Below are 19089 nucleotides of genomic sequence, written 5' to 3'. Positions count from 1 at the left end.
GGATATGGGAAAAGAAAATATATATGTCTTTCTGTGCATTTGTGCTAACTAGTATTGATTCAGGAGTTGCGGGCACGCTATCACCACCCACACTACATAATCAAAGTATGTTGAGGAAGGCTTGGTCTAGTACTCCCTCTGGGTCTTTAGCTGAAGGAAATTCTGTAAGGAAGTTAGGAATTAATTGTACATATTAACTGAATTATCAGACAGTAACAAACACTTGTAGTGTCCACGTCCCCAGCCTTTCAGAATCAGACTTGGGAAACAGGATATGGGATTTAGCATGCTGAGTAGGAAAAAACACTACATTTATTTAGACAACATGAAAAATAGCAGCAGAATAAAGTTCTCACAGTGCTGAGAATCCCAAAGGATTTAAAACAAAGATCAGCTTTCTGCAATAACAGGTCTGCAGGTGCAGGTGGCTCTTATTTCCCCTAGGTCCTTGAGCAGAAGTCACAGGAGTAGATTTCAGGACAGTTCAGGAATGTATGTTTAGTAGTCAGAGGGGCTCTCAAACGATTTTAGGGTAGCCTTGGTTTGGATTAGATGAACAACCTGCCACCATCAATTCTTATTCCAGCAGCATTCATTTAACTCTTCCTGATCGGTTAGCCTTCAAAACTACTGCTGATGCCTTGCGTGGGGCTGAGAGGCTATGGGGAACACAAAAGTTAGCTTCATTCACATTACAGGTGTGCACCGCTGTACTCCAGGTCAGTGTGCTAATGATGTTAGAGCAGGGGAAGGGGCAGCTGCAAGTTGCACTTCAAGCCTGAAGCTGCACTGAGCCTTGACGGGAGTCAATGCTGCCTGGACAGGAGATGCATGTGGTTTCACCTCCTTTCCTTTCGGTGCAGGAAGAAGCGATGTTATAGAAACTACTCTGTCATTTCTGCTACTTTTGGGTGGTTCTTTCTCTGAGTTTTAGAACAATATTTTTCCAGGAAAGCATGTAGGGTTTAGCCCAATGTAATTCCAAAAATTTACTATATGTAGTGCCTCCCAGAAAAATCTTAAATGTTAAGGAGCTCTCAGACTGAACATTATGGATTTCATAGCACTTTTTTGAAGAGAGAGATTTGCCTTCAAGCCCTTGCCAGGATATTGCTTCCTCTACATTACCACTGCTGACCTGCAAACTAGCTGCATTTCAGTGGTGCTGCTTGTCCAAAATTTGAAAAGTATTTTGGAATAAAAATAGTACACAAATGTTAAAATATTATCTACAAAAAAGTTCTAGGGATCCTACAGTAGCTTTGTAATAATAAAAGACCCATTAAGCTGGACTTTGCCTGTAGCTTCCACTAAGGAAGCAAACTGAAAAGCTTGCAGGCCAGATAGGTCTGACAGCATGAGTCTTTCCAAGCTTTTTGCCTTTCCAAGGCAAAATGGAGTTATTACGTTTGGCAAGGTTGGAAGTTCTTCATTTTCAGAGTGAAGAGTTAAATCCTTAGAAGACCAGAGGAGTGGGATTTAGACTATACATTCCTATATCAGCACGTCTGAGAGCTTGTTTTGGAGCATAGTCTTCTTTTTTTTAGTAACAAGGATTAATCAGAAAAAAAAAAAAACACTACCAGAGTAACAATATTAGAGAACTCAGACATTAAAGGATCTGAAAGAAGAGGATTTATCTGATGAGGAAATATTGTTGCTGTGGGGTCCCCATCTCTGGAAGGTGGCTGGAGTAGGCTATTAAGGCGTTCTGACATTTTGTATTGTTTCATCAAACAGCTCCTCCCTCACTTTCCCTCCTCACCACGGAGTCATGATTGTGACTGTCTTGGAAACAGGACTGTCTTGTCCCTGTTCTGTAATGCAGGGTTGCTTTCACATCTCATTAGTATTTCTCTTTGATTACTCCTACCTTTAATGAATCATTATTCCTAAAATTTTGTTCTGAGCATAATTATGTGGGAAAAAGGTATTTGGACTGAGAAACAAGAAAAGAAAGATTTATAGTGTCAGGTTTAGCCCATTTTTATTTTAAGAGGAGAAATATTATTTGAAGTGAGATGGATGATGCAAAATGAGGGATCTTACGTTTCGCTCAGGACTTGCTGAGATCCTTTCATGGCCAGCAGGTTACCTTATAGGAGAAGCAACTATTATTTTATTTTCGAGCTGTAGCGTGTTGGCACTAATCCTCCCAATTTTTTGCCTTCACCATAGGAAATAGTAGCCAGGGTCATAGTTGAACTGATAACTGTCTCAGGGTCCTCAAACTTTGCTGTAAAACTATTATTGAGTGAGTTTTAGATCAATACAAAAGCAGTGTGAGCTATTTGGAGAAATATGTTCATTGGTTTCGGTGGAAGCTGAGTTAAGGTAGTAGGGGCAATTCCAGAAACACTTTTAGCACCCGAGTTCCATCTGGTTTTCCTTGAATTTCTCAGTGCTTGCTGAATGTTCAGAACCTAAATGGGTTCAGACTGTAACTAGTGATTCTGGTGATAAGAAGAGTCAAATATATTGTATTGCTTCCCAGATTGCAACATTACGTTTTAATGCATTTTCATGAAAATGAGGTAGCCATCTATGTCTCTGTATTTGTAATCTGCTCCGGCACAGGGGTAGATGGTCTTGAGTCTTTTAGTCACTGTGGAAAATGCTGAACCTCTTACAACATCAAATTTTGAGAGAGCAAGCGCAAAGAAAGAAACATTTCTAAAACATGCATTAACATGTATTTCTAAACATGCATTAACTTCAATGAAGCCAAGATATTTAATGTACCTTAACATATCTAATGTGCTAAGATTTATAGATCTCAATATACCTAATACGTTAATATTATAATACCCTAAAATGTTGTCCTAACTTTGGATATAGGAGTGATTATTAATCTTTTTCTTTAGTTTTTCTTTAAAAAAAGTTTTTTTTCACAAACTAGTCCTCTGCTGTTACAGCATATTTTTCTTTTAGAGAGAGCTGCATGAATTTAGAAACTGTTTTTTAGCTTTCTAGAAGTTTGATGGTGTCGGAGTACAGTTCTGTTTGTCAGAACTTTGTCTTTGAAAGCTTAGTTTCATATTTTAATTCTTCTGTAAGCCATATCTTGTTTTATTTTGTTGAAATAACAACAGGTAAAATTCTAGTCATCTTAGTATATTTTTATAAAGTCAAAGATCAACAGCAATAACTGAGCTAAATAATTTTTATGAAAATATTTTTTGGTATTTGCTTTACTGTAGCCAATACATTTTTGCAACATTGTGCTAAAGAACAGGAATTAGACTTGAAATTGTCTGTTTTCTTTGATCAAGATGAAAAAAAGGAAAATTAAATTATATAAGGAGGAACAATAGTTAAGTCTAACCAAAACACTAAAATATAATTTTTCAGTTTGTCATATGGCCTTTTGAGATGCTACTTGCAAAAGACTTTATGGGGTTTTTATATACATGCAGGGCTTATGAAGAAGGTATTCCTCTACAGACAGTCTTTGGAGCATACTTGTTAAAACTAAAGAATTAAATAATTGCTAAAACTGGTGAATCCTTTACTGAGTAACTTTAGACGCTTCAGCTATGCTTCCAATTAATTTGATTGTTTTTACTATTGTTTAGATAACTAAGTGACCCGAATGATATCAAATACTGTGCAGTCACAGAGCTAATGGTGATTCCTGCAGAGCTTGCAGTTTTACAAAGGTACAAAGACAACAGTTGCATCAGGACCCAAATTTTGCCTGGTGACTCAGTGGTCATATACAGCTTAGTGGGAATAAAGTCTGTTGATTCTGAGAGCAGAGGTGCCGTACTCTTCACAGAGAGCCCCAGGTAGTTCAGAGGCTCACAGGGGTCACAGGTGAAAGTCACTGTGCAATGCTCGGGCTCTGCAGCTGAGCTCAAACTGTTATCTTTGGATCTCTGGCTAGTGGAGTAACGTACATACAATACCATGCTACAGTGTTAAATACTGTGAGGCATATTAAAGATGCTAGAAAGCATTCAACTCAGAACTTCCTTTTGCGTGGATTTGTGGGGCTGATAGGCCTGCTGTTTTCATGTAATGAAATTCTTTAGTCAGTCCTCTGCTTTACTATGCCTTTGTGGAACTCTCATAAAATGTAATTATTGAATGTGTTGCATATAAAGAAAAGTTCAAATATGTGCATTAATTCATAACACACAACTGTTAACACATAAATCACAAGAAAAAATATATATTAAAAAAAGCCACAAATCTAGATTCTATGTAGAAAGCCACAAATCTAGATACTTTGTTTACTGTCAAAAGTTTTATATGGATTTGTTCACATAGAGGCATATTAAGGGTCTTGAAAATTTGAATTGTATTGTGATGTTTTTACAGGTAAGCAAGATGAAACCTATTAAGAATTACATTAATGATTAGAACAACAGGTGCGCTTTGTGAGCCCACATATCCAAATAGCATGTAGTCAAGGGGCTCACAATATGATCAGCAGAACTTAAAGCTTTCGATAACGAGAAATTTTTTACCAATGAGTCATTTTATCAAAAAAACCCCAGCAGGAACATGAGCTTTGTAAGGTTAATCTTATTTTTAAGAAGTGAAATGTGTATTTGAGTAATTTACTGCAGAGCTGCCTATAGTAATGAAATTCTGCGAGTGTTTATTACAAATTTGATGTAGAGAGACTACAGAGGTTAGGCGTGAATTAATCTAGAAGTGCAAATGCAATGACCTTCTCTAAGTTCCCTTACTGAGCAACTTCCCTTATTGTGATGGAGGATTGCACTAGACCTTGCTGAACACTGTCAGCAGCCGAATTGAAACATCACAAATTGCTTTATCACCAATAGCAGGTGTGCAGGTGTTTTTCACATACTGCCATATTTCTCTAGGAAAATATGCCATAGGAAGTTACCTACTTCCAAATTGAGTACCTCCAATAACAGTTGCAGAAAAACACTGATGAGCTTCCACTGCAAAAGCAAAAAAGTCTAAAGCAGCTGTGCAGGAGTACGTAAGTGTTTGAATTGGGTGGATGATAGTTTTTCAAATGTCTTCTATGGCAGCATTCAAGGCAATCTACAGAGAAATAGAGACCCCAGCAGCAATAGCAACATGGTGTTACAAAGGACGACTCTTTTTAGACATTGGGCTGATATATTTCTCACGGTGCTCCAGCTGCAGCTTTGACTGCTTGATGTATTACAGGAAGGATACACAGGAAGAAATATCCAGCCTGATACTGTTAGAGAAAAAATGATATTCCTGTAATATTCATGAAGAACAAGATACCAAATCTACCACTGCATGAGGAAGAAAATTATTTTTATTGCCCCTTAATTTAGACTCTAAACTCTTTGGAGCAAGTATCATCTTTTTGCTCTGTGTTTGCACAGTACCATCCTCAGAGAAGATTTAATGCATAACCTGAAATTCCCAGGTGCTTTAATAATGCAAGTAACAATATTATGAAGGAGTATCCACAACAGTAATGCTCTCATTTGCCTTAAAAAAGGATGGAAAGGTCTCAGAGGCTATTGAACAGAGTTAGCAGACAAAAGCACTTTTCTGTAGGTGATTTAAAGAGGTTCTCTCTCTTTCTCGTGTGATATAGTGCTTCTTTGTTAGCTACGATATCCCGATTTCTCTTACTAAGGAGGGTTAAGCACACTGAAGAAGGACGTGAGACGTGAAAGATGCCCAAGGTATAGCTGTCTGCTTCTTCATTCACAAGGTTGCAACCTGTTTCAGCTGTGAATTCCTAGGTTTGTTCTCTCATAATTTTGGCCAGGGAAATTGATTTGATCTGAAAAGTGTTAGACCTGAAGGCAATGGATGGTGATGGAATTTCTTCAGACTCTAGAGAAACAAACTGCTGCTGAGTTAACAAGTAAGATGGCTCACTGGATTATGCAGCAGAAAGGTGCTTCCCTTATTTCATTCATTTGTTGTCTAAATAATGGGAAGGCTGAAACAGTCAAGTCTTTACAGAGCAGCATTAAACAGTATAACCATTGATTAGACATTGTTTTCAATGTAAAATATCACCCAAAGAATCCTAGTCTTTTAACAAAACTGATCATAAATCTCAAAACAAAAGAAAATGCTTGTTGACCTTTTTCCTTGACCTCAGAGACTGTTGAATTGCATAGTTGAAATAAATCATGGCTTTGGCTTCATGTTTGAGATTGTATTGAAACGTGACACTACTCCAGCCTTCTGCTTTTGCACTTGCTGCTCAGATAAGAAATGGCAGGCAAGGAAGAAAATTTCTGGAAGGGTTCATTACCGCGTATGTAAACAGCAAATGCTTGCCACATAGGGGCACTGGTATGTTTATTGTAAAGGTTCAGTGAGTACTGTGGGAAGGACAGAGCAACGTGGTAGAAAGTCAGCTCCTTCTGGCAGGGTCTGGCAGCTTCTAGGTGGAGGATTTATCACTGACCTTTATTTATTGAAGGTTTCTTGTCTTATTGTATACCGTGCGGTGAAACGTTCAGCGTTTCTTATATCAAGTCCTGCTTCGAATGCTATGTTAGGAAGAATATTTTATGTAAACAGACAAATTGCACAAGCAATATGGATTTTATGAAGCTTGAACTTCCCATCGAAGTTAATTTCAAGTTTATATGTGCAAAGGTTGTTTTCAATTGGTACTAACAAAAACAATGCATTATTGAACTACCTTGTTAAATGATAAATTGAAGCTTACCGTAATTGAATTGAGAGCATGTAGAAATATAAGGAAATGCCTTGTACATGGGGGAAATTGCATTTCTGTAAGATATAATTTAAGATATTGTCCCTTAATTGCATGTAACCATCCTAGTATCATATACAATCAAAGGAAGAGCAGTAATCTGGATTCTATCTAGTTTTTGTTGCTGTTGGAATTTTCTGATTTTGGTCTCCTTAAGTATTTACATTTCTGCTGTAGCTGAGTGAAAGCTGTGACTAGGCCAAATGTAATAATGGCCTTGTGGATTTTCCAGTCCTGTTCTTGCTAACATCAACTTAAATATCACATTTATTTGAGGAGATTCATAGGACATGTAAATGTAGCACTAACTAGTTCTACCAGCTTCACAGCTTCTTTGTGTCCAGCTACAGCACAAAGCTGCTCTGAGGAGCCAAAGAGTCAGATTTTCTTTTTTCACTTTCCTTTAGGAAAAAAATAAAATAAAGTTGTTTTAAAATAAGCAAGGAAGTACAAACTTCGGAAATCCTGAGTCCACAGCAATTAAAAAAACACACAAAATTTTCTGTGGTAACCAAAGGGGCTTTTTTTCCAGTGAGATTCAGACATCTCAGGATGGGAGGGGGAAGGACAAAAAATTACCTTGTTCCCACTGATTTAGGTGTTCAAATGCCTTTGAAAATCTTGCCTACAGTCATGTTTAATGTACTTAGCAATCAAACTACTTGCAACCCTCCAATTCCCTGCTTAACAGCAAGGAACAGAAGAGTTAGAGAGCAGATAATTTTAAAGATATCCACATGAGGTAAACATGTTCGATAGAACTTTTTAGTCTGATGTTTAAAGATAAAGCCTGCTTGGAGAAAGCTCCACTGCTGACAACTAATTCTGTCTCTCCAGGCTTCAGCAAATCAGTTCTGCAGTTTCTTTCTTGATCTGGTCCTAGAATGAGTTATTATTAATTTGGTAAAGCTCCACCGATGCACATTAATAATATGCAGTAATTCTACCCCAGGTTATGTCTGCATACAATTTATATGAGAAATAGGCAGCTCTTACCAATGTACAGTGTTACTTAGAAGAAACAGTAATTACTGTAGCAAAAATGCTACAAAAAAACAGCAGTAGCCCATAGACTATATTAGCTATTTGCGTGTTTGCTGAATCTATACTTTTTTTTCCTCTATTATCTAATGAGTAAATCTAGAAGTTGTTTAAAACTCCATTGTATAAGAATCTTGCTTATAATCAAATCTGCTTTTATTTTACTTTGCAAGGATGTCAGTGATGCCAGTAGTGCAATGTCTATCATCTCCCTGCTTTTATTGATGTATGCTTCTTTGTTTAACGAGTGCTGCTTGGATCTTGGGTGCTAACAAGGAAAATATATGTGTTTCAGCAAGGTTGCTCTTTTTTTATTGTTTAAACCTCAGCTTCACACTGAAGCTATGCCGTTTATGTATATGAATCCATATAAGATGCATTCTGGATTGACTGTATTTTTCATTCCTATCTAGAACTGTTCTTTATTTTTAAATCTATAATTTTGTTTCTAAAGTTCTTTGGGATATGGAATTGCTGTGTATTCTGTACTTGTCACAGTGACAGCTATCGTACACTTTCCCTCCCACTGTTTCCCCCTCTCTGTTCCACAACATTTTTAGGAACTGGGGAAAGGGATGATTTTCAACACTATGAGAAAGAGCTGGATAACTGGATTTGAAGATCTTAGCATTTGCCATTAGTAAAGAAGTCAATAAATCATCAGATATTCAAACTCATTCTACTGTAAGCCCTTGAGATTCTTGGAGCTTTGTTCCAAATGCCTCCCTGGCAATGTCATCATAGTTGTTAGCTGTCTGCAGTAGTGATAGTGATCTGTCTTCACATACTCAGTATCAAAATATGCAGTGGTAAATAATTCAGATAAAATGCAATTGAAATAACTCTTCAGATGCAGCTGGTGTAAGTTCAGCAGTTTTCCAGGAGGAACCTACAGTTGTCAGTACTGTTTGCAACTCTCTTAACTTATTTTTCACCTTTCTAAGAATATGAATAACAAAGTGATTTGATAAAAAAGAAAATTCTCGCTTATGCCAAGTCAAATTAAAATTGAATGGGCCTTTTTCTTTAATGTTTATTTTAAAGGAATGCATGACAGAAGAACTCTACAGAGATCTCAGACCAGTGGGGGAGAAAGACAGTAGGCTTTGTTTGATTCTGGAGTTGTCTACTCAAGTTTCACTGCAGCATGAGAAGAAAAAGCAACTGGAACAAACTTTAGAGCAAAGTGAAATGAAGATGCAGCAGCTGGTAGAAGGTCTTAAGTCCCAGGCTATTCTGGTTGCTAGAATCCCTCAAAAGTATTTATCAAAAGTACCAAATGGCCATAATGTCAAGATAAATTCCATGGAAACTTCTGAGGACTGGAGCTTGCTTAATTGAAATTACTGAGTTCACAATGTGATATGAAAGCATGTGAAAGTCCACACAGTTCTCAGGAGGGAAAGGTACAATAGAATATTTCCCAGCAGTAAATAGATTTTTTTCCTGCTTAGTTATATCATGCAGAAATAGAAAAAAAAAAAACTTCAAAGCAAAATCAGAAAATGGAGCCTTAATGATAAGTTTAATCATATAATTAGCAAGGCATAAATAACCTTGGGTGAGGGAGACATGGTATCAGTAAAACAAGAAAGAATGCGGCAGTCACGCTCATTAGAGAAAGCACTGAAAAATAAACAAAAATGCTAGAGTTCAAAGTTACTATACAAAGGTAGAAATGTCAAACTCTATGGATTTCTCTTCATGCTTTCTAGTTATTTAACCAACTGCAGAATTATTGCTAAACAATAAGTACACCTGGGAAGATCCTTTAGATGTTCTCTCAATTTGTTTTTTTGCTTTTTATTTTTGTCTGGAATGCATTTCATTTACACTTAGTAAACATTTACAACACTAAAGAAGACAAACAGTCTAGATAGACTGCGGTGGAATAATTCCAGTCAAGGATGGAAATTTCCTAAGGATGGTACCATTGCAATTCCATGGGAAAGTACAAGGCCCCTGCTTTCTCTGACATCTGTAGTTGACTAAAAAAGACAATGGAAATACCAATTAATGTCCACCTTGTTCAGACAGCATGATGGGAATAGTTGGTGAGGAAAGAAGGTTTTTAAATGAGAAAGTGAAATTTTAATGAAGCTAAGACCACATTGTGTCTGACCCCTGTTCAGAATTCCTACGAGCTGACCAACAGCCTTACAAATGTTATGGGTCAGTCAGAATTGCAGCCTAAGCACTTTCCTGATGATTAAATCCCACAGACTGAGCAAAGGTATGGGTCTGACCACAACTCCTCAGCAGCTCACGGGAGAGGAAAGGGAATGCATGTTACTCCTTGCAAAGCAAGATCTTTGCTTGTGTGCTGTGGAGCTCTGGAAAGACTTTTGATTTATAGGTGATCTATTGCTAAGTGGCAGAGTGAAAAACATTCACATATGAAATTATATTCATACTCTGTAATCTGTTACGGACAGCTTGTACCTTCACACTAACAGTGCTTTCTCACTATAACTTAAATGAGTAGTCCCTTAAGAGAAATCAAATCACTGAATGGGTCCCATTCATATGACAGTTTAATTTTGCCACATGTCAATAACACGGTATATCCCAAGCACCCGTTGGCCCCTCTGGGCTTCCAGGGTGCTGATACTGTATGGGAACAAACTTAGGTTTGGTAGAAAAAAGTATTTAACCAATTTTCCAGTAGATAAATCTGCCTCATCAAAAGCTTCTTTCTTAAATTATAGCAATTTTGATCTGATCTTTTTGTTAAAAAAAGAGGAAATATTTTTAAAATATCCAAAGGCCCATTTTGAGATTTCAAATGAAAGTTGTATTTCTAATTGCAAAATAATTCTTTTAAAATTTATCCTATAGTGTTTCAAAGGGAATTGAAGTGCAAATTAAATATTTCAGATTTGTCAAGGTACAACACTTAAGTGGATTCAGTTTATCTTTCCAGACAGAAGCAACTTTTATGAGATAGAGAACGCATTTTCTGACAAGGCATAAATAAGCCTGTGATATCAAATAGGTTTTATAAACTACAATAATTAACAAACACCCTATAGTCATGTGAAAATTTAATACATTCACAGAACAGTAAAAGCTAGTACAGAGTCAGCAAGACTACAGCTCCTTCTGGAGTGATAAAGCAGGAGTTTCTTCAAAGCCACTGTCATAAGGTTATACGCACGTGTCCTAATGAAAGGCAAGAACCTTATTTGTTCGAACTTGTATTGTTTTTATAGAGAATCTTGAATGACTATGGCCCAAAGTAAGCAAAGTGCGTGAAGCAAACATTTTTTTTTTTAATTTCGCAAAGGTAGGCAAATATTAAAATTCTTATTTGGCAGCTATGAAAGACTATGACTTGCTGAAGGTTACGCAGTCAAGCAGGCAGTTATGAAGCTGGGGAAAGAGTCCAGTACTGCCATGCTCTGAAAGCCCTCCCTTCCATGTTACCCATCAGAAATTATCCAAGGAGAGAGCAGAGGAACTATTCAGGCCAGCCTCTGTCTGCTTTTTGGACAACATAAATATAAAAATCCCTAAGTGCGATATTCTATATTTCTTAAACTACTGAATTATTGCCAGTTATCACCGAGGTCCTTGTGATGTATAGAGCTTAAGCACCAGTGTTAAACCCTTTGACTTCAATGAGCTTTGAGTCAGATGCTTTTTTGTATGCATACCCTTTATTGTAAGTGTTTTCTGATGCAAAACAGAGTCTAAGCTGGTTACATCGTCTACTTGCATACTAAATCCTCCAGCTGTGTGTAAAAGACATTTTTTCTTGCACACTTAATTAATCAAATCCAGAAGCACCCCACTTGTTCAAAGTATCCAAAGCAGCATCATATTGCATTGCTCATTAAGTGGCATCCCATGTACACAGTATAATAAGGATCTGTTCCTGCAAGGAATTTGGTACCCTTAAATATCATTCCTTCTTTAGAGCTAAAGATACTGAACTCTGCTCGGAGGAGTTGCATAAAAGAAACATCCTACCTAAAGAAATGCCAAAAATGTTTCTTCTGTGAAAATTCTTGCTGTGATTTAGAAACAAATTACATGAGTTTGTGAATGTAATTGATTCCAAAACAGAAAGTAGTATAACATTTGTTTTATTTAAGACAATTTCAGCAGGGTAAGCTAAAAAAGTTTAGTTAACACATGTTGTTTTAAAACAAAAACAAACAAACCCTTCCTTATGTACAGTTCCTACAGATGTAAGGAAAACCCAGACTCTAGCCCAGAATGAGATTTAGAAAATCTCAAGAAAAAGTATTCACAAGGAATTCAGCTTAGGAGCTAAGCTGAACACTTCTGCAGGTCTACTTTTATTTTACATGCTTAAATAGCTGAATATATGATATGTGTATTTCACTATTAGGGATAAATAATCATTCTGATTTCACTCTAGTGTTAATCATCTAGTTCCTTTTTTATATCTCTTTGCCTCAAAAATGTTTATCATGAGATGAGATCATCCCATATGTGCAGACATGCTAATGACTAGTTTCAACTCTTGAAGAAAGAAAATCTCAAATGAAAACACTGTGCAAACACAAAAGGCTTTGGCAATAGGTCTGAACTAGACCACTGTAGCTACGAATATATTTGGGGAGGAGAAACCTGCTTTTTCTCAATATTTGGCTTATAGTTGGAATGTCTTTCACATTAATTTCGTTCCACATTGTTTACAAGGGAGTGAGAGTGAGACTGTTTTATGGGGGACCTGGGAAATAAATTAGAGTACTCATGACAAATATTTCTATTGAATTAAAAATAATAAAAAGCACCATTTCCCAAAGATGTAAACAGGTAAACAGTATGCTGAGAGTGTATATGGGAAGGGCAGCTAAGATACATAAGCAAATGAAAGAAAAAAGTAGGGATGGTCTATGTCTCCCAGAAACTTAAAGAAGCTGTTGTCTGAGTTGAAAAATGAGTATTCTCATTAATATTAAAGTAGTATAACAGCTTGTCAAATTTGTGTGAGGACTATGGAGAAAGTAAATGATTAAGCTTTTTCTAAGCCCCAAATAAATAAATTACTCATTTGTAAAGAATATGTCATCGGAAGGAGATGTTTATACAAGGGTGCAGATAACCTTGTACTTTGCTACGTTTTGGTTCCTTCTAAAGGAAAATATCATGAGTAAACCTCAGCTCTGAGAAAACAGAACAAAAGCAACATAGGAGGAAGAACAGACCAAGTAACTTCTTTGTTCTTCTCCATGATGTGTGTAAAATGAGCTGTTTGTATATAAAATACCACATTCAGATTGGTAGATTTCTGCTCACCAGTGATGGTATGGATTATTTTACTGACTTACTTATTCATATTTATTTGTTCATATTAAAGGAAATGGGACTATAGAAGCTGATGCGAAGGTTTCCCCTTTTGTTTTAGCAGTCACTGGATCCAGCTCGTGGAGGGTACAAGAGCCAATATTTGTATAGTTGGGGTATGCTAACAAATACTATTACTAGGAGAGAGGATTGTACATCTTTTTACGGAGAGGGCTCAGTTTACTGCACAGAGGATGAAGGCTCTGGAAAGAGCTCTCATAAACCTGCCTAGGACAGGGGAATCACCAAGGCCCTGAAACCATCATTGGTCTGAGCAGCTTCACCTGGGCTCCCACCCACGCACCCTCCACCCACTGGCCCAGGAGCTCCATTTAAGCTCAGGCCCAAGGCATTCCTTTCTTGAACTAGGCTGTTAAGTATGCCTGTGTCCAGCTCTGCCCCTGAGCTTCTAACTGGGGTTGTCCTCAAATCTCACTAGTTGCTTTGCAGCTGTCTCAGGATTGTTGATGGACCCTGCTGCTGTTGCCAGCCCTGCTCTGGCCCCCTTGCTCAGGTACAGTGAGGCTGTGCCTTTACTGGGTAGGTGCCCTTGGCTCTCATCTTATCCACCCCAGTGGAGCAGCCCCACTCTTGCTGCTCTGTGACAGCCATGCCAATCTGTAAATCAAAGGCTTAGGCTAGTTAACTTCATCACTCCCTTTCAAGTTGTGCTGTCCAGAATATAATGGTTAGTCTTTATAGCATGCCATACAGAGAGAAAGGAGTTGCGAACATAGAAACAGTGTTGTCTTTGGTGACGTTGTGTGGCATACCAGAGCTTATTAAGAGGAAACAAGGCAGCTAAGTCTTAAAAGATGATGAGCCAGCTTGGAATGGCATGGAGAAAGGGTCTTTTTCAATGTTTTGACCTTCTTCAGTGAAGGGCATGGATCTTAAATCTTTAGCCTTCCTTTGAAGTTAATGGGTAGGAAAAGAGGAGAAAGTAGTAGCCCTTTTAGATAACAGCAACCAGAAAGACTTTATCTCAAAAGAGGGAAACTTCAGTTCAGCCTAAAAGGTCTATTGAGCTCTGAGGTGTTAAACAGCTGAGGAACATCTTTATCCTTCAGTATCACTATAACTGTGTTTTATTTTATCTTATTTAATTTTGCTCTTTTACTACAAAACTGTGTTTTTAAAAGAGCATATTTTCGTCTTCAAATCTGGCCTATTGGTAAAGCTGACTGAGGAGTCTGAAACAAAAGATAGCATCTCATTCCCGAGGGCATGCTGGGAGTGGAAAGTGGGAGTACTGGGACCTCTACTAGATCTGAAGTATAGGAAAGCAGGTCTTCACATGAATCGCAGGGGCTCGTTTGAGAGCAGGCAAGATAAGGGCCTTGAGTACAGGCTTTTTGCAAGGCAATTTCCAACTTATTTTAGAGGCTTGGATGTTCTTCTGGATGAAAGTGACTGCAATAGTTTTCTTTAACTGTAGTCACCTCACTGCTGTATGTACAGAAGTGGGCATCTCTTACAGCACCGCAGTAGCTTAAAGCACCTGTACCTTAGTCAACGTTGTTGTTACTTTTCCTTCCAGACAGTTACCATTTTAGGATATTTATGGTTTTCTTTTTAACTTACTGAAGTAACAGAAGATGCAGATAGAAGCCTGAATGGGACTTTCAAAAGCTGGTAAGTGTTAACTGGAGACAAATGAGGTGTGCAGAGGCTTTTGAAAGTTCTACTTGGGCATCTAAATCTTTAGGTACCCTAAAACCTTTAAATATCAGGACCTTATAATTATTATTATTACAGGCTTTTAGGGAAGGCTTTAAGTAATAAGCCCTACTTGTAGAACAAAACTAACTTCTTTCTGCTGTTTCTTTTATTGTACTTGCTTACTAAATTAAACAATAACTATACTCCTTATTAAATAGGTCATTTCAGACCATACAGCGAGGAAAGCAAATAAGTTGGTATGACTGCTACTTCCTCTGGCAGGTAATGTAGAAAATGAAGTGTATGCCTTACAGGTGGTATAACATCTAAGTATTTAAGCATTGCTAGCAAGACCAGTTCAAATGTGTACACTGTCTTTTCTTCAAATCAAAATAGTGCAGCAATATATAGAGGTGTACAGAGCAATCGGAATGCTATTTAAGTTTGTTATGCTATTTTGCAAGAGGAAAAACTTGGACTGAGATTTTTGCCTAATACGTTGTTTTTGGATAGAATGTTATTTAAATGGACAGCTCTTATCAAGTGACAAGTTCGTTCTCGATTGTCGTTTTGGTGAGTCTGCAGTAGGCTTGCTGTTCCTGGGATGTCTTGTTTCTTCTTAAACTTCTCTCTATGTGAAGTTTAAGAAGCTATGGTTTTGTTGCACTTTATATTTTGAAACTTGCAAATATTAAGGGACTATTAACAGTACTTGGAGTGAGTGAGCCTCTCACAGTTCACCCCCAACTACACTTGAAGTTGTTGTTTCTGTTGCTAGTGTAGTGCAGCTCTATAACACACTGCAATGTCAATTAAGGCACTCCACTCTTGGCTACAACTCTCACAAGGCATTAGATTCTTCCTCTTTTTCCTCCTTTGCCCAAAACATGGGAATTTCCATGCAGCCTCCACTCTCAAGAGACCACCCACCCCCAAGTGTTGACAACAGTTACTACACACAGTGCATTTCCCAATAAGGAATGAAGCCAAATTCTTTGACCTTTCATTTTATGTTCTGCAAGGCTGTCCATAATGCCAGTTTTAAAGGAGCAAGTTTGGAAGTGGCATCGCTTGCTTGCTAATTAACGTTGCAAACATTCAGAAAGCAGGAATCAAGTCTCATAGCCATGAGTTGAAAAATAGGCATTTGGGGTTATTTGCCTCTTCCCTCCTCCTCGCTACAGAAAACACTATGGCGGCACCAGTTGAAGCCAGCAGCTGCCACATCTTGAATTCTCAGAATGTAGTTCTGAGTTGCCCATATTGCAAAAGGATTCAGTAGCACTGGAGAAGGTTCATAGAATGGCAAAGCAGGTGATCAAAGAGAAAGAATGGCTTGGAAGAAGAAATAAGGAAGTTAAAACTATTCCCTTTGGAAAAGATTGAAGAGGAACCAGATGGAGGTCAATAAAATCATTAGCGTCAGGGGGAAAAAGCAAATGATTTTTCATTGCCTCTTAAGTACAGGAATTGGGAGGTAGCTAATGAAACTACCATCTGGCAGTTTCAGCTAAAACTAAATGGGGTTAGGTTATATAAATTCTTGCTACAGGAAGCTGGGAATGCTGAAAATTTTCATGGATTCAAAGTGACTGTACAATTTTCATGGAAGAAAAATCCAGCAAGGGCTGTTAAATATACTACTTCTGATTCAGGTAGTCCTTAAGGTTCCAGCTACTGGAGGCTGTGAGTTTTCCAAGGAAGTATTACTAAGTGACACTAATGTTTCCTTTTCTTATTCTTACACATCCAATGTTGGCACCTTTTCCTGTACGCTCTTTGCGATTCTAGTTGTTTTTGTGCTTCTCTGCAGATTTTGAAAAGACAGCACTGACATTGCTTGTCAGTCTCTCTCTCTCTCTTTTTTTTTTTTTTCCATCCCCACGAGTATAACTGCATCTGTCATGGTGATTGCAGCACTCTGTCACTGAGAATATACTAAATATGAAAGTCCTCTCCAGATAGAGGGGATCCACAGCAGTGGGGGGAAAAGGCTTTGATTCACTTTCTCTCTTCTGGCAGAGGCCATCCTTATGCCCCCCCGGGGAGATTCCCGGCACTACCCCAGCTCTGGCTATACTCTCAAACAACCACAGGCCACTACCTGAACAGGGTGGACGAGGCTCTGGAGCCCCAGGAACTGACTAGGGAGCTGAGTATTTGCTCAGCTCCTGTCATCCACTGATGCCTGCCCTCCACCCACTCACTTGTGCTCCGTGACCCTGTGAAGAACAAGCTGATCTAAGGAGTAGCCTGAAGTGCAGAGTTTTTCTCGGGCTCCCCTACTTACAAAGCATATCCCTCATTTCAGCAGGGGAGGGGGGGTTACTAAGGACACTTCTAGGAAGATCTTGTCTGCCTTGTGTCAGATAAGTGACATTCCCACAAGACTATATGGGATACAGAAAAACAGTTGGGCAGGCCACCTGTGTTGCAGGAAAATGTGCTTCGAAGTTAGCTGTGAAGTATAAAGTCCTCTGAGACATCTCTGAGGACTCTGAAATACTAGCAGTTAGGTGCTTGAGCAGATAAGGAATGCGAACAGTCAGTGAATATGGCCTTAAACCTGTCCTCTGATCACTCATAAGTTTCAGCATAGGCATTATGGCGTGTCCAAATAGGCAATTTTTACAATGGAATGTGGAAATAGAGGCCTAATGGTCTTGATAATGAAATTCCCCACAGTTTTGTTCAAATTTTTCGTTGGTCACTTGTGTGACTAAAGTTCTGAATATTTCCTATCACAAGCAGAACTCTGAGAAGGTCCTTTATTTGAAGAAATGGCTGTGTAAATGCTGTGGCCCTATATGGTTGTATTTTTCTATCACTCTGCATTTTACCTCCTTAATTCCTCATCGCTGTCTCAGAGGAAGCATTCCCTGGATCGTATTTCCAACTAGTTCGAAATAGGCATACATACAAGCATCTGCAGTGCTGAGGATATCTGGTCACTTTTAAACTCCAAATCTGAATAGTTCAATGCACTGCAATGACACTTTCCTTTAACCTTGCTTCTGTTAACCTTATGGGTTGAAGTAAGCCTAGGTTGCTAGCACTCTTCAGAAGGAAGACTTGATAGGATACCTATCACTTCTCAGCTCAGGACTGAGGAGATTCCTGAAGTATCTGCTAGTTAGCTAGATGTTCCCATGCTCAGTTCATGAGGGTAGACTCAAGACCTACATTGCTTTGTGTGCGTAGTTGTGCAGGATTAAGAAGGAAGAATAATAAACAGTCTGCCTGTAACTAGGGATGTAAGAATCTGAATCAGTGGGACGTTATCATTACTCAGAGACCTCTGAGTGGCTATGAAGGTCTTTGTCCAGCTTAAATTTCTAGTGAAAGTAGGGAATAACATAGCCTTTATGCGAATGAAAATACATTCCTTGTAAATAACTGGAGGCACTGAAGCTCACGCTTCTCTCGCCATTTGGCTACATTGCAGTAATAGTCTCAATCCGACTGCTGTATGCTTATGTAGCATAATTGATGAGGGAAGTCTCCCAGACAAAAGTTGTCAGCTACATAATAGCTTCTCTTCACAATGAATCAAGCTGAATTTCTTTAGCATATTTATTCTTGAACATTTTAGGGATATTGAAATGTTCCATGCAAAGCAGGCTCTCATTTCTCTGAATACGTTATGTAATGGATTAGCTCCTTAGGCAGGTAGGATGCAGCCAGAACTTGTTTCCTTGGTTCTTGCCAGCAGCTTCCCCTCCTTGTTAGACTAGAGAGCTCCAGTTTGAGAGGCTCTGAAGGAATTCAATCCAATTAAAGCTGGGATTTATTGTCGCCCTAGTAGCTTATTCTGCCAAGAAGGTTAACTGAGTAGCTTTAAAATGAGCTACAAGGAGGGTTTTGTTACAACCAAATTGTAAGCAGAAGAATCTGACTATTGCTGGGGCTGATTTCAGCTGAGTGCCTGGATCCAACAGGAGGAGGAAGGCCCTAAGGTTCAGCTCAGACAGGGCAGCAGGTGCCAAAAGTAAGCAAGTCAGGTAGGTAGCTTATATTCTGAGCCTTGAGCGCTTCCCATACAAACTCATCAAAAAGTACAGCTTCAATGGAAAATTCTGCCAAGAGGACATCTCTGATACTGTGTTCAAGGTGATTTGGACAGGGACTAGGAGTTTCAAGCAACGTGTAAACATGCCACTATTCTTAACAGAACGTGTAGATCTCCACTGAAGAATAAGCCAGCCTGTGGGGTATGCAGCACTTTGCCCTAACTATATGTTGAAGGGGTAATTCGGTGTCTCTTCTTACCAGTTCTTTATCAGTTCCTTGGTCTTTTGGAACAGGTCTTTTGGACTCCTACATTTAATGTGTTGCACATAAAATAAGTTGTGTAACTCCTC

The sequence above is a fragment of the Struthio camelus genome, chromosome W (genome assembly GCF_040807025.1).
Source record: "Struthio camelus isolate bStrCam1 chromosome W, bStrCam1.hap1, whole genome shotgun sequence".
Classification (NCBI taxonomy): domain Eukaryota; kingdom Metazoa; phylum Chordata; class Aves; order Struthioniformes; family Struthionidae; genus Struthio; species Struthio camelus.
The sequence above is the reverse complement of the archived record's forward strand: the minus strand, read 5'-3'. Positions refer to the sequence as shown.